Here is a 12,314-nt window from a genome sequence, read left to right as displayed (position 1 = left end):
TCTCTAATAGTTCTTTTGATAGCGTTTTGCAAATGTCCCACAAAACCCACAAAAGGTTCATTGGGAACTTGCTTTATTTTAGTGAAAGCCTCTCCCTGATCTTTATGTCCGGGGAGGGAACACCAAGCTTTTATTGCAGCCTTAGCAGTTTGCTCATACACTCTCATGGGATAATTAATCTGTTCTGAATGCTTTCTATACTGACCTTCACCAGCTAATTGCTCAAAAGTGAATTGTGTGTTAACTCCTATTTCCAAATTGCATCTGACTTGGATTTTATATAATTCATGAAACTCCACAAGTCACAATGAGTTTTGTCCAGGTTCTAGACATGTCCTTGCTATGAATTTCCAATCATTTGGGGTTAGGACTTCATAAGACAAACCATCTAGTAACATTTTAACATAAGCTGATGTAGCCCAATAAAGGGTACAATCTTTTTTCAAGTCTTTAATTTTATTCAAATCTAAATGTGTATATCTTATCCTTTTTTGACCTACAGAATTAATGTCTTCAATCACAGGATATGCATGTAAAAATCACTTATATCCTGTCCTTCTCTCTTAGTTTTAACCAATGCTTTTTCTAATCTTGTAATAGGCTGCTTCACAGGAGATTCTGTTTGTGTTTCTGCCTCTTCACCTCCTCCTTCTTGCTCCACCCCTGAAGGGTTGAGGGAGGAGATGAGAAATGTTCCTGTTGCTCACAATTGTACTTAACTTCATTGTAATCTGATTTATTCTTTTCACCTAGTTTAGTTGACACCTCCCCATTTTGCTCCTTCTTCTTTTCCTTTAGAATAGCAATTTTAAAGCCACTTGGATTTTTTTATTAATTTTTATAATTATAATTTTTTTTGGACAGTACATATGCAGAGGTAATTTTTTTTTCCTTTTACAACATTATCCCTTGTACTCCTCTCTGTTCTGAATATTTCCCCTCCTTCCCTCCACCCCCTCCCCTAGATGGCAGGCATTCCCATACATATTAAATATCTTATAATATATCCTAGGTACAATATATATGTCCAGAACCAAATTTTGTTGTTGTTATTGTTACAAAGGAAGAATTGGAAAGTAAAAATAATCTGGGAAGAAAAACAAACAAACAAAAATGCTCACAGTTTTCAATCATTTCCCAGTGTTCCTTTTCTGGATGTAGCTGATTCTGTCCATCATTAATCAATTGGAATTAGATTAGCTCTTCTTTATGTTGAAGATATCCACTTCCATCAGAATACATCCTCATACAGTATCATTGTTGAAGTGTATAATAATCTCCTAGTTCTGCTCATTTCACTCAGAATCAGTTGATGTAAGTCTCTCCAAGCCTCTCTGTATTCCTCCTGTTGATCATTTCTTACAGAATAATAATATTCCATAACATTCATATGCCATAATTTACCCAACCATTCTCCAATTGATGGACATCCATTCATTTTCCAGTTTCTAGCCAGTATTAAAAGGGCTGCCACAAACAGTTTGGCACATACAGGTCGCTTTCCCTTCTTTAGTATTTCCTTGGGATATAAGCCCAGTAGTAGCAATGCTGGGTCAAAGGGTATGCAAATTTTGATAACTTTTTGGGCATAATTCCAGATTGCTCTCCAGAATGGTTGGATTTTTTCACAACTCCACCAACAATGCATCAGTGTCCCAGTTTTCCCACAGCCCCTCCAACATTCATCATTATTTGTTCCTGTCATCTTAGCCAATTTGACAGGTGCGTAATGATATCTCAGAGTTGTCTTAATTTGCATTTCTATGATCAATAGTGATTTGGAATACTCTTTCACATGAGTGGAAATAGTTTTAATTTCACCACCTGAAAATTGTCTGTTCATATCCTTTGACCATTTATCAATTGGAGAATGGCTTGATTTCTTATAAATTAAAGTCAATTCTCTGTATATTTTGGAGATGAGGACTTTATCAGAACCTTTACCTGTAAAAATGTTTTCTCAATTTGTTACTTCCCTTCTAATCTTGTTTGCATTAGTTTTGTTTGTGCAGAAACTTTTTAATTTGGTGTAATCAAAATTTTCTATTTTGTGATCAATAATGGTCTCTAGTTCTCCTTTGGACACAAATTCCTTCCTCCTCCACAAGCCTGAGAGGTAAACCATCCTATGTTTCTCTAATTTATTTGTGATTTCATTCTTTATTCCTAAATCTTAGACCCATTTTGATCTTATCTTAATATATGGTGTTAAATGTGGGTCCATGCCTAGTTTTTGCCATACTAATTTCCACTTTTCCCAGCAGTTTTTGTCAAATAATGAATTCTTATCCCAAAAGTTGGGATCTCTGGGTTTGTCACACACTAGATTGCTATTTTTGTTCACTCTCTTGCTCTGTGAAACTAACCTATTCCACTGATCAACTAGTCTATTTCTTAACCAATACCAAATAGTTTTGGTAACTGTTGCTTTATAATATAGTTCTGGATCAGGTACAGCTAGACCACCTTCATTTAATTTTTTTTTCAGTACTTCCCTTGAAATTCTTGACCTTTTGCTGTTCCATATGAATTCTGTTTTTATTTTTTCTATGTCATTAAAATAGTTTCTTGGGAGTCTGATTGGTATAGCACTAAATAAATAGATCAGTTTAGGGTGTATTGTCATCTTAATTATATTCGCTCAGCCTATCCAAGAGCACTGAATGTCTTTCCAATTATTTAAATCTGACTTTATTTTTGTAAGCCACTTGGATTAAATTGTAGGTATGAAGTGTATCTTTGGAAATTGAGTTTGGTTTGGAATTTTAGTGTTTACCTAATCGCTCTCCTACTAATTTCCACTCATCTGGATCCAATTAGTTTTTAAAAGTTCAGTAATTTCCTCCAAAATTATAATCAATCCTTGGCTTTTCATAACCTTGATAATGCTCTTTAAACATTTTCCTTGAACAGAAGGCTTTTGCCCCATTTCACTGAAATTCTACTTTAGCTCTTTAATAAAGTTTAACAAAGTTTTCTTGTTACTCACGCTTCTGGGTCAGAGAGGCTTTTCCATGGAATCAAGATCTTGTACAACTGAGGGTCCCTGTTCAGGCGCCAAAATGCAAAGGTCCAAGCTAGCTCCTCTGAAGGGTTCTGAATCAGTCCTTGTCAGGATAAGCAAAAGTCCTTGCCCCACGTTGTGGACGACAAAATGTAAAGTTCTATTGTCTCCAGAACCTGCTGTTAGATCTTTTGGAGGAGATCTGCTGTCTCAACTTAATCTCTCGACCAGATTCTTCTTCCTGCAGAGAGCTGCCAACTCTGACCTAGAGTAGACTCCTCTCCCTTGCTCAATGTTGCCTCCTTTATCCTCCCAGAGAATGGGCATGGAATAACTCAAGGGCTTCTGGGAAAAAAATACTTCAACCAATGAACTTGCTCTTGCTAAGCATGCAAGCTCCTCCTCAGAAGTTCAAAGGGGTAAAACTCCCCCCAAAGGCAGGAAATTGAGAATTGTTAAGTACCAACTTAGCACCTAGTAAGAACCTAATATCTCATTATCTCATTAGCACTTAGTAAGAACCTAACAAAATGTGTTAAAATATGAACCAAAAATTTAAAAAAAGAACCCTGATTCTGAACACAGAGAGCTACTATAGTGACAGGGAAGATTAAAACACAAACTCAGAAGAGGACAACAATGTCAACATGTCTAATTGCAAAACTTCAAAAGGGAATATCAATTGGTCTCAAATCCAAACATCCTTCTTGAAATGGCTGAAAAAGAGTTTTGAAAACTAAATAAGAAACTAGAAAAAACTGATAAAAAAATGAGAGTTATATTTCAAAGAAAGAGAATTTAAGGGCAAGCACTATGCTCACACTACACTGCTGAATCTTGATAATATCTTAAAGGGGCAGACACACTATTACAACTGGCTTTTAGTGTTCCATAAGCAACTTTGCTGTAGGAAAATTTTTATATCTAGTCAAAACTGGAAATACTGGACTCCCCCACTCCACTCCATCAGTGATGGATCTGCACTACAATTGCTTATTTACCTTTACACTTGCACTAAATCATTACTTTTTGCTTTAATCCTTTTCCAGGGGCAGAGCCAAGTTGTCAGATAGTAGATAGCTCATTATTTAAGCTTTTCCTGTTTTCCCTCAGATCAACACCAGATCAAGATTCTAAACTGGATTTGGAGTGAGAGAACACACAAATATTTGAAGTGTAACAAATTTCCAGAAGAAGATATTTTGAAAAACTTTAGAAAAAAGTCTGTTTCAATCTCATGGGAGTGGGGAAAAGGTGGCTGAGTGTAGGTGGAGAGCAGGGACCTAGGATGTTGTGGTGTCCATGAGGGAATCACCTGGAAGACTCTTAGACAATACAGTAGCATTGGCTACTCTGTTACAGAACCTAGTGAATCCAATATAACTATAAAACGCATATAACAAGCCACTAAACCCCAGAATAATGTGTGACTTGACCATGCCCATCTATCATGGGAAGGGAATCAGCAACACTAGGAACCCATTGTCCCTTGTAGAGGAAGCATAGTACAAACTCCCATTTGTCCTAAGAGCAAACCTCAACCTTTAAAAACCAGCAAAAAAGGAAAAAGAACTCTGACGATAGGTAGCTTTTATGGAGAAAGAGAGGAACAGGCCACAAACCATGAGGATACTAAAGGCAAATCATCTACCAATAAAACCTCAAAGGGTAATATGAGTTGGTCTCCAGCTCATAAGATTCTCTTGAAAAATTAAAAAAGAATGTTAAAAGAGAGAAGAAAAATGGAGAAGGAAATGAGAATTTTGCAAGAGAGTTTGGAAAAGGAAACACAAAAATTATCTGTAGAAATCTCCTTAAAATAGATTTAGCAAAATGGAAATACATATAACTCTTTACAAAATAATATTGATGAAATAGAAAAGGAAACTAACACATAAAAAAACAGAATTTGCAAAATGGAAAACAAAAACCCAATGGACAAAATAACTCATTTAAAAGTTCAATTGGCCAAATGAAAAAGAGATAAAAAAGATAATTGAAGAAAATAATTTACTAAAAATTAGGACTGAACAAATAGAAGTGAATGAGTCAATGAGATATCATAAATCAGTCAAATAAAACCAAAAAAAATAGAAAAAAATGTAAAATATCTCACTTGAAAAACAACTCATCTGGAAAATATATCCAGGATAGATAATCTAAAAAAATTGGCACAAGATGTAAAAAAAGAGCCAAGGCAATATATTTTAGGAAATCACCAAGAAAAAAGTGCCATGATGTCCTAGAACCAGAGAGTAAAATAGCCAGTGAAAGAATTCATTATCTACCTCCTGAAATATACCCCACAATAAAAACTCCAAGGAATATAATAGCTAAATTTCAAAATTATCAGAATATAATAGCTAAATTTCAGAATTATCAGATTAAGGAATACTTATTGCAAGAAGCCAGAAAGAAATAATTCAAATATCAAGGAATCACAATCAGGATTTCCCAGGACCTAGCAGTTTCCACTTTAAAACACTGAAAGGCTTGGAATATGATATTATGAAGGGCAAAGGAAATTTGATTGCAGCCAAGAATGAACTCTTCAGCAAAAGCTTTATCCTTCAGGGAAAAAAATGGATATTCAAGGAAACTGGTGAACTTCATTTATTTCTGATGAAAAGACAAGAGCTGAATAGAAAATATGATCTTCAAGTACAGAGCTCAAGAAAAGCATAAAAAAGGTTAAAAAAAGAAAAAAAAATGTTTCTTTTAAAAGTTAAAAAGTTTACATTTCTATATGGGATGATAATATGTTTAACTCTTGAGAACTTTATTTCCATTATGGGTATACTGAGAGTTATAGGTACATTTATTTGTTTGTTTGTTTGTTTGTTTGTTTTGCTTTTTGTATTTTTTTTTTGTGATGATATAAAACAGAAACTATAGGTGGAAAGAGGATTGTACTGGAAAAAGAAGAAAATGAAGACAAAATGGGTAAATTATATCTGAGGATGAGGCAAAAATAACCTATCACAATTGAGGGAAAGAAGGGAGTGGAATGACCATTATGTGAATCATCAGATTTGGCTCAGAGAATCTCATACATATTAGGCTTCATGGAGAAACTTGTTTTACCCTATAGGGAATTAGCAGAGGAAAGGGGAAAGGAAAGTGGGGGGTCTAATAGAAGGGAGAATAGAAGTAAAAGGGGAAAGGGAGAAAAAAGGGGGATGAGCTATAAAAGGGCATAGCTGTTTGAGGGATGTGGTAAGAAGTAAAACATTAAATGAGGAGGGAAAAGGGGAAAGGAAAAAAAAAAGTATAATTTGGGGAAAATAAGATATCAGGAAATACAGTTAGTAAATTTAACTGAATATGAATGGAATAAATTCTCCCATTAAACAGAAGCAGATAGCAGATTGGATTAAAAGCCAGAATCCTACAATATGTTGTTTACAAAAACACATTTTAAAGCAGAATGATACTTACAGGGGAAAGATAAAAGGCTGGCACATAATGCTTTAGCTGAAGTACTAAAAGTAGGAGTAGTGATTCTGATCTCATAGCAACCAAAGCAATAATAGATTTAATTAAAAGAAATAAGGGGAAAATATATATTTTGTTAAGAGTACCATGGATAATGAAGTAATACAAAACTAAACATATATGCAAAAAGTGATAGCAGTCAAATTCCTTGAGGGGCAGTTAAGAATGCTACAAGAAGCAATAATACTGAGGGATCTTAATCTAGCTTTCTCTTAGAACTAGAAAAATCAAATCATAAAATAAATCAGAAAGAAGTTAAGGAGGTAAGATAAATTTTAGAAATGTTTGGTATAATAAACATTTATAGACAATTGAATGGTGACAAAATGGGATATACTTTTTTTTCTTGGTGGAACATAGGACTAACACAAAAATTGGCCATCTATTACAGTATAAAAACCTAAAAATCAAATACAGAAAGGCAAAAATAGTAATTGCATTTTTTTTCAGAGCATAATGGAATAAAAATTATAAGAGCCAGGGAAAAATGTCAACAATTAATTGGAAACTACATAATCAGATGCTAAAGAATGAGTGGATGAAACCACAAACCATAGATAAAATCTAAAATTTCATCCAAGAGAATGACAATAATGAGACAACATGCCAAAAAGTAAGGGGTACAGCCAAAGCAATTCTTGGGGGAAGTTTTATATCTTTAGATTCTTAATTGCATAAAATAAAGACAAGGTCAATGAACTAGGCATGCAACTAAAAAAGCTAGGAAAAAAAGGAATTAATAAAACCCAATTGGGGGGGGGGGGAGCCAAGATGGCGGAGAAGATACACGCGATGTTGCGGGCACCCTTCTTCCCTCAATACCAATTAGTTAAAACAGCCTCAAAAATAACGCTGGACTGATAGAAACCACAAGGACTGGAAGCACGACTTAACAGCTGAAGTGAAACTGGAGTTTCAACAGAAAAGTTCGGTTCCCAGGGGAGGAAAAAAAAAAAAAAGAGGCCAGCACAGACTGTTGGGTGGTAGCACACTGCGCCTATTGCGCTGGGGAGGGCTGTGGAATCAGAGAAGCCACTGAGATAGAAGAATCTGGCACAGGCTGTTAGCTCTTCTCTGCTTATAAAATAGCAGTTCAGAAGAGAAATAAAGGCACTTTAAAATATAAAGCCAAATACTAAAACCACCCCAATCTGGAAGTGACCTAACAGAACTTGGCATGGTGGGTGTGGCCAACTTCAGCTGTCCTGGGCCTCACCTGGGGGTAATTAAGAGATTGAAAAGTGGGTTGACACGGTCCAAGGCAATAAATAGTGCCTTGCTCGGCTGGAGGCTGTGGAACCCAGCCCTGGAAGTCCCAAAGAAGCGGAACCTTTGAAATAGGGACCTCAATTTCTGGGCAGACACATCCAGTTTGAGCACAGGAGCTTTTCACATCAGCTGCTGGCATCCACGCCCTACAGAGACGCATAGGCTGGGCCTTGTGTTGCCTTTACTTAAACCTCAGGGAAGTCTCTAGGACACAGAGCCCTCAAAGCACAGCCCTGTTAATCACCTCTAAGGCACTTCCAGGGAGAGGGAGGGGGACTCTCTCCCAGAGCTCTCTCTTAGCTCAGGTGCTGGAGCCGCTGCATTCATCCAGTCTGGGAGGAAGCTGGTAAAGAAATAAATAAATAAACTTCTTACCCCAGCAACAGACCCCAAAAGATTTTTAAAATATGAGCAAAAAGCCAAGAAGAACGATCGATTCTTTCTACACAGAGAAAAAGTGGGTATCCAACCCCAAGGAAGTTAACAGCAGACAGTCAGCAGATAACAGCCTAAAGGGGAATGATACCTGCCCCCCATCACATATCTCTCTCCTAGAAGAGTCTGTTAAAAATTAAGAAAGTTTGAAGAAAAATGGGGAAAGAAAAGAGAAGCTATGATAGAGAATAAAAACGTCCAGAAATCTGAGTTGGAAAAAATAAAGAATTCACAGGAGATGCAGGGGAACAAAATTTGTGAATTAGAAAAGGTTAAAAAATCACAGGAAAGTAGGATTTCTGAATTGGAAAAGATAAAAATGTCTCAAGAATATAGGATTTCTGAATTGGAAAAAGAAAATAATTCTCTTAAAAAATTAGGGAAATGGAAAAAAAATCAATAGAGCAAAATAATTCATTTAAAAACGAAATTGGGCATATACAAAAAGAACAAAAAAACTGTGAATGAAGAAAATAACTCCTTAAAATTCAGGATGAAACAAATAGAAATGAATGATTCATTGAGAACCCAAGAATCAGTCACACAAAACAAAAAAAAAAAAAAAAAAAAAAAAATGAAAATCTGGAGAATAACATCAAATACTTACTGGGAAAATCTACAGACCTGGAAAATAGATCTAGGAGAGATAATCTGAGGATCATTGGACTTCCCAAAACTATGACCAAAAAAAGAGCCTAGATTCTATTTTACAGGAAATCATCAAAGAGAACTGTCCAGAGATAATAGAAACAGAAGGGAAAATAGAAGTCGAAAGAATTCATCGAATTCCTTCTGAAATAGACCCTAAAAAAAGAACACCACGGAATATTGTAGCTAAGCTGCAGAATTACCACACAAAGGAGAAAATCTTGCAAGCAGGTAGAAAAAAACAATTTAAATACCAAGGTGCCACAATAAGGGTCACTCAAGATCTGACTGCCTCCACAATGAAAGATTGAAGGCCCTAGAATCTGATATTCCGAAAGGCAAAAGATCAAGGATTGCAACCAAGAATAAACTACCCAGCTAAGTTTAGCATTTGTTTCCATCGAAGAAGATGGTCATTCAATGAAATAGAGAAATTCCATATGTTTCTAAGAAAAAAACCAGACTTAAACAAAAAATTTGATCTACATCCACAAGACTGAAGAGAAACAGAAAAAGGTACACAGAACCCTTGAGAACTGTATCTCTGTTGTTGATATATAGAAAGTATGCATGGATAATTTGATTTTACTGATATAAAAGAAAACAAGGGGGGTGTAGTAAAGGGAAGGGGGTAGTATCAGAAAAAGTGGAAGGAGTGATAAAGAGAGGGAAACTACATCCCAGGAAGAGGCATAGAAAATATACTATATCTAAGGGAATTTAGAGAGGGTGAGAAACATTGTGTGAATCTTACTTTCATCAGAAGAGGCTCAAAGAGTAAATAATTGACATATTGTTTTTCAGAGAATTCTCTCTCACCTCATTAAAAGGGGGGAGAGGAAAAGGGAAAAGGAAAAGCAGAATAAGAGAAGGGACTTGGAAGGAGGGGGGAGGGATAATAAAAAAGGGAGGGCTATGTGCACAAGTGGGGTCTATAAATTAAATATTGGGGATGGGGTTCAGGGGGGTCAAGGGAAAAAGCATAATCTGGGGATAATATGATGGCAGGAAATACAGAATTAGTAATTTTAACTGTAAATGTGAATGGGATGAACGCTCCCATCAAATGGAGATGGATAGCAGAATGGATCAAAAATCAGAACCCTACAATATGTTGTTTACAGGAAACACAGTTAAAGCAGGGAGATACATACAGAGTAAAGGTAAAAGGTTGGAGCAGAATCTATTATGTTTCAGATAAAGCCAAAAAAGCAGGGGTAGCTATCCTTATCTCAGATCAAGCAAAAGCAGAAGTTGATCTAGTTAAAAGAGATAAGGAAGGAAACTATATCCTGCTAAAATGTAGCATAAACAATGAAGCCATATCAAGGCTGAAGATATATGAACCAAGTGGTATAGCATCTAACTTTTTAAAGGAAAAGTTAAGAGAGTTGCAAGAAGAAATAGACAGTAAAACTATAAATAGTGGAGATCTCAACCTTGCACTCTCAGATTTAGACTAATCACACCACAAAACAAATAAGAAAAAAATTTAAAAAGTAAATAGAACATTATAAAAACTAGGTATGATAGAACTTGGGAAAAAAACTGAATTGTGATAGAAAAGAATATACTTTCTTCTCAGCATTTCATGGATCCTATACAAAAATTGACCATGTATTAGGACATAAAGATCTCAAAATTAAATGTAGGAAGGCAGAAATAATAAATGCCTTCTTCTCAGATCACAATGTAATAAAAGCTGCATTAAGTAAGAAGTTGGAGTAAATAGACCAAAAAGTAATTGGAAACTGAATAATCTCATGTTAAAGAATGATTGGGTGAAACAGCAAATTATAGAAACAATTAATAATTCCACCCAAGATAATGACAATGATGAGACATCATACCAAAATCTGTGGGATGCAGCTAAAGCGGTAATAAGAGGAAATTTTATATCTTTAGAGGCTTATTTGAATAAAATAGAGAAAGAGAAGATTAATGAATTGGGCCTGCAACTTAAAAAGCTAGAAAAAGTCCATTTAACCACCCCCCAACCAAAAATCAAACTTGAAATACAAAAAATAAAGGAGAAATCTATAATATTGAAAGTTTAAAAAAAAAAAAAAAAAAAAAAAAAAAACTTGAATTAATAAATAAAACCAAGAGTTTGTTTTATGAAAAAGCCAATAAAATAGATAAACCTTTGCTAAATTCGATCAGAAAAAGGAAAGAGGAAAATCAAATTGTTAGTCTTACAAATGAAAAGGGGGATCTTTCCACTAATGAAGAGGAAATTAGAGAAATAATGAGTTACTTTGCTCAACTTTATGCCAATAAATTTGATAACTTAAGTGAAATGTATGACTTTTTCCAAAAATATAGGCTTCCTAGATTAACAGAGGAGGAAATAAATTGCTTAAATAGTTCCATTTCAGAAAAAGAAATAGAACAAGCTATTAATCAACTCCCCAAGAACTCCCCAAGAAAAAATCCCCAGGACCAGATGGATTTACATGTGAATTCAACCAAACATTTAAAGAACAATTAGCCCCAAAGTTATATAAAATATTTGAAAAAATAGGGGATGAAGGAGTCCTACCAAACTCCTTTTATGACACAGACATGGTACTGATACCTAAACCAGGTAGAGCGAAAACTGAGAAAGAAAATTATAGACCAATTTCCTTAATGAATATTGATGCTAAAATCTTAAATAAGATATTAGCAAAAAGGCTTCAGAAAATCATCTCCAGGATAATACACTATGATCAAGTAGGATTTATTCCAGGAATGCAGGGCTGGTTTAATATTAGGAAAACTATTAATATAATTGACCATATTAATAATCAAATTAATAAGAACCATATGATCATCTCAATAGATGCAGAAAAAGCATTTGACAAAATCCAACATCCATTCCTACTAAAAACTCTTGAGAGTATAGGAATAAATGGACTATTCATTAGGATAATCAGGATCATATATTTACGATCGTCAGTAAGCATAATATGATACAGAAATAAACTGCAACCTTTCCCAATAAAATCAAGAGTGAAACAAGGTTGCCTACTATCACCTTTACTATTCAATGTAGTACTAGAAATGCTATCCTCGGCAATAAGAGCCGAGAAAGAGATTCAAGGAATTAGAGTAGGAAATGAGGTAATCAAACTAATGAGGTAATCAAACTATCACTCTTTGCAGATGACATGATGGTATACTTGGAGAGCCCCCAAAACTCTGCTAAAAAGCTGTTAGAAATAATTCAGAATTTTAGCAAAGTGGCAGGATACAAAATAAATCTACATAAATCCTCAGCATTTTTATATATCAACAACAAACTGCAACAGAAAGAGATACAAAGAGAAATCCCATTCTAAACAAATGCTGAGAGTATAAAGTATTTGGGAATCCATCTCCCAAAGAATAGTTAGCAATTATATGAGAAAATTACAAAACACTTGCCACAAAAATAAAGTTAGATTTAAATGATTGGAAAGATATTCAGTGATCTTGGATA

The sequence above is a fragment of the Sminthopsis crassicaudata genome, chromosome 1 (genome assembly GCF_048593235.1).
Source record: "Sminthopsis crassicaudata isolate SCR6 chromosome 1, ASM4859323v1, whole genome shotgun sequence".
NCBI lineage: Eukaryota > Metazoa > Chordata > Mammalia > Dasyuromorphia > Dasyuridae > Sminthopsis > Sminthopsis crassicaudata.
This window is presented reverse-complemented; position numbering follows the sequence as displayed.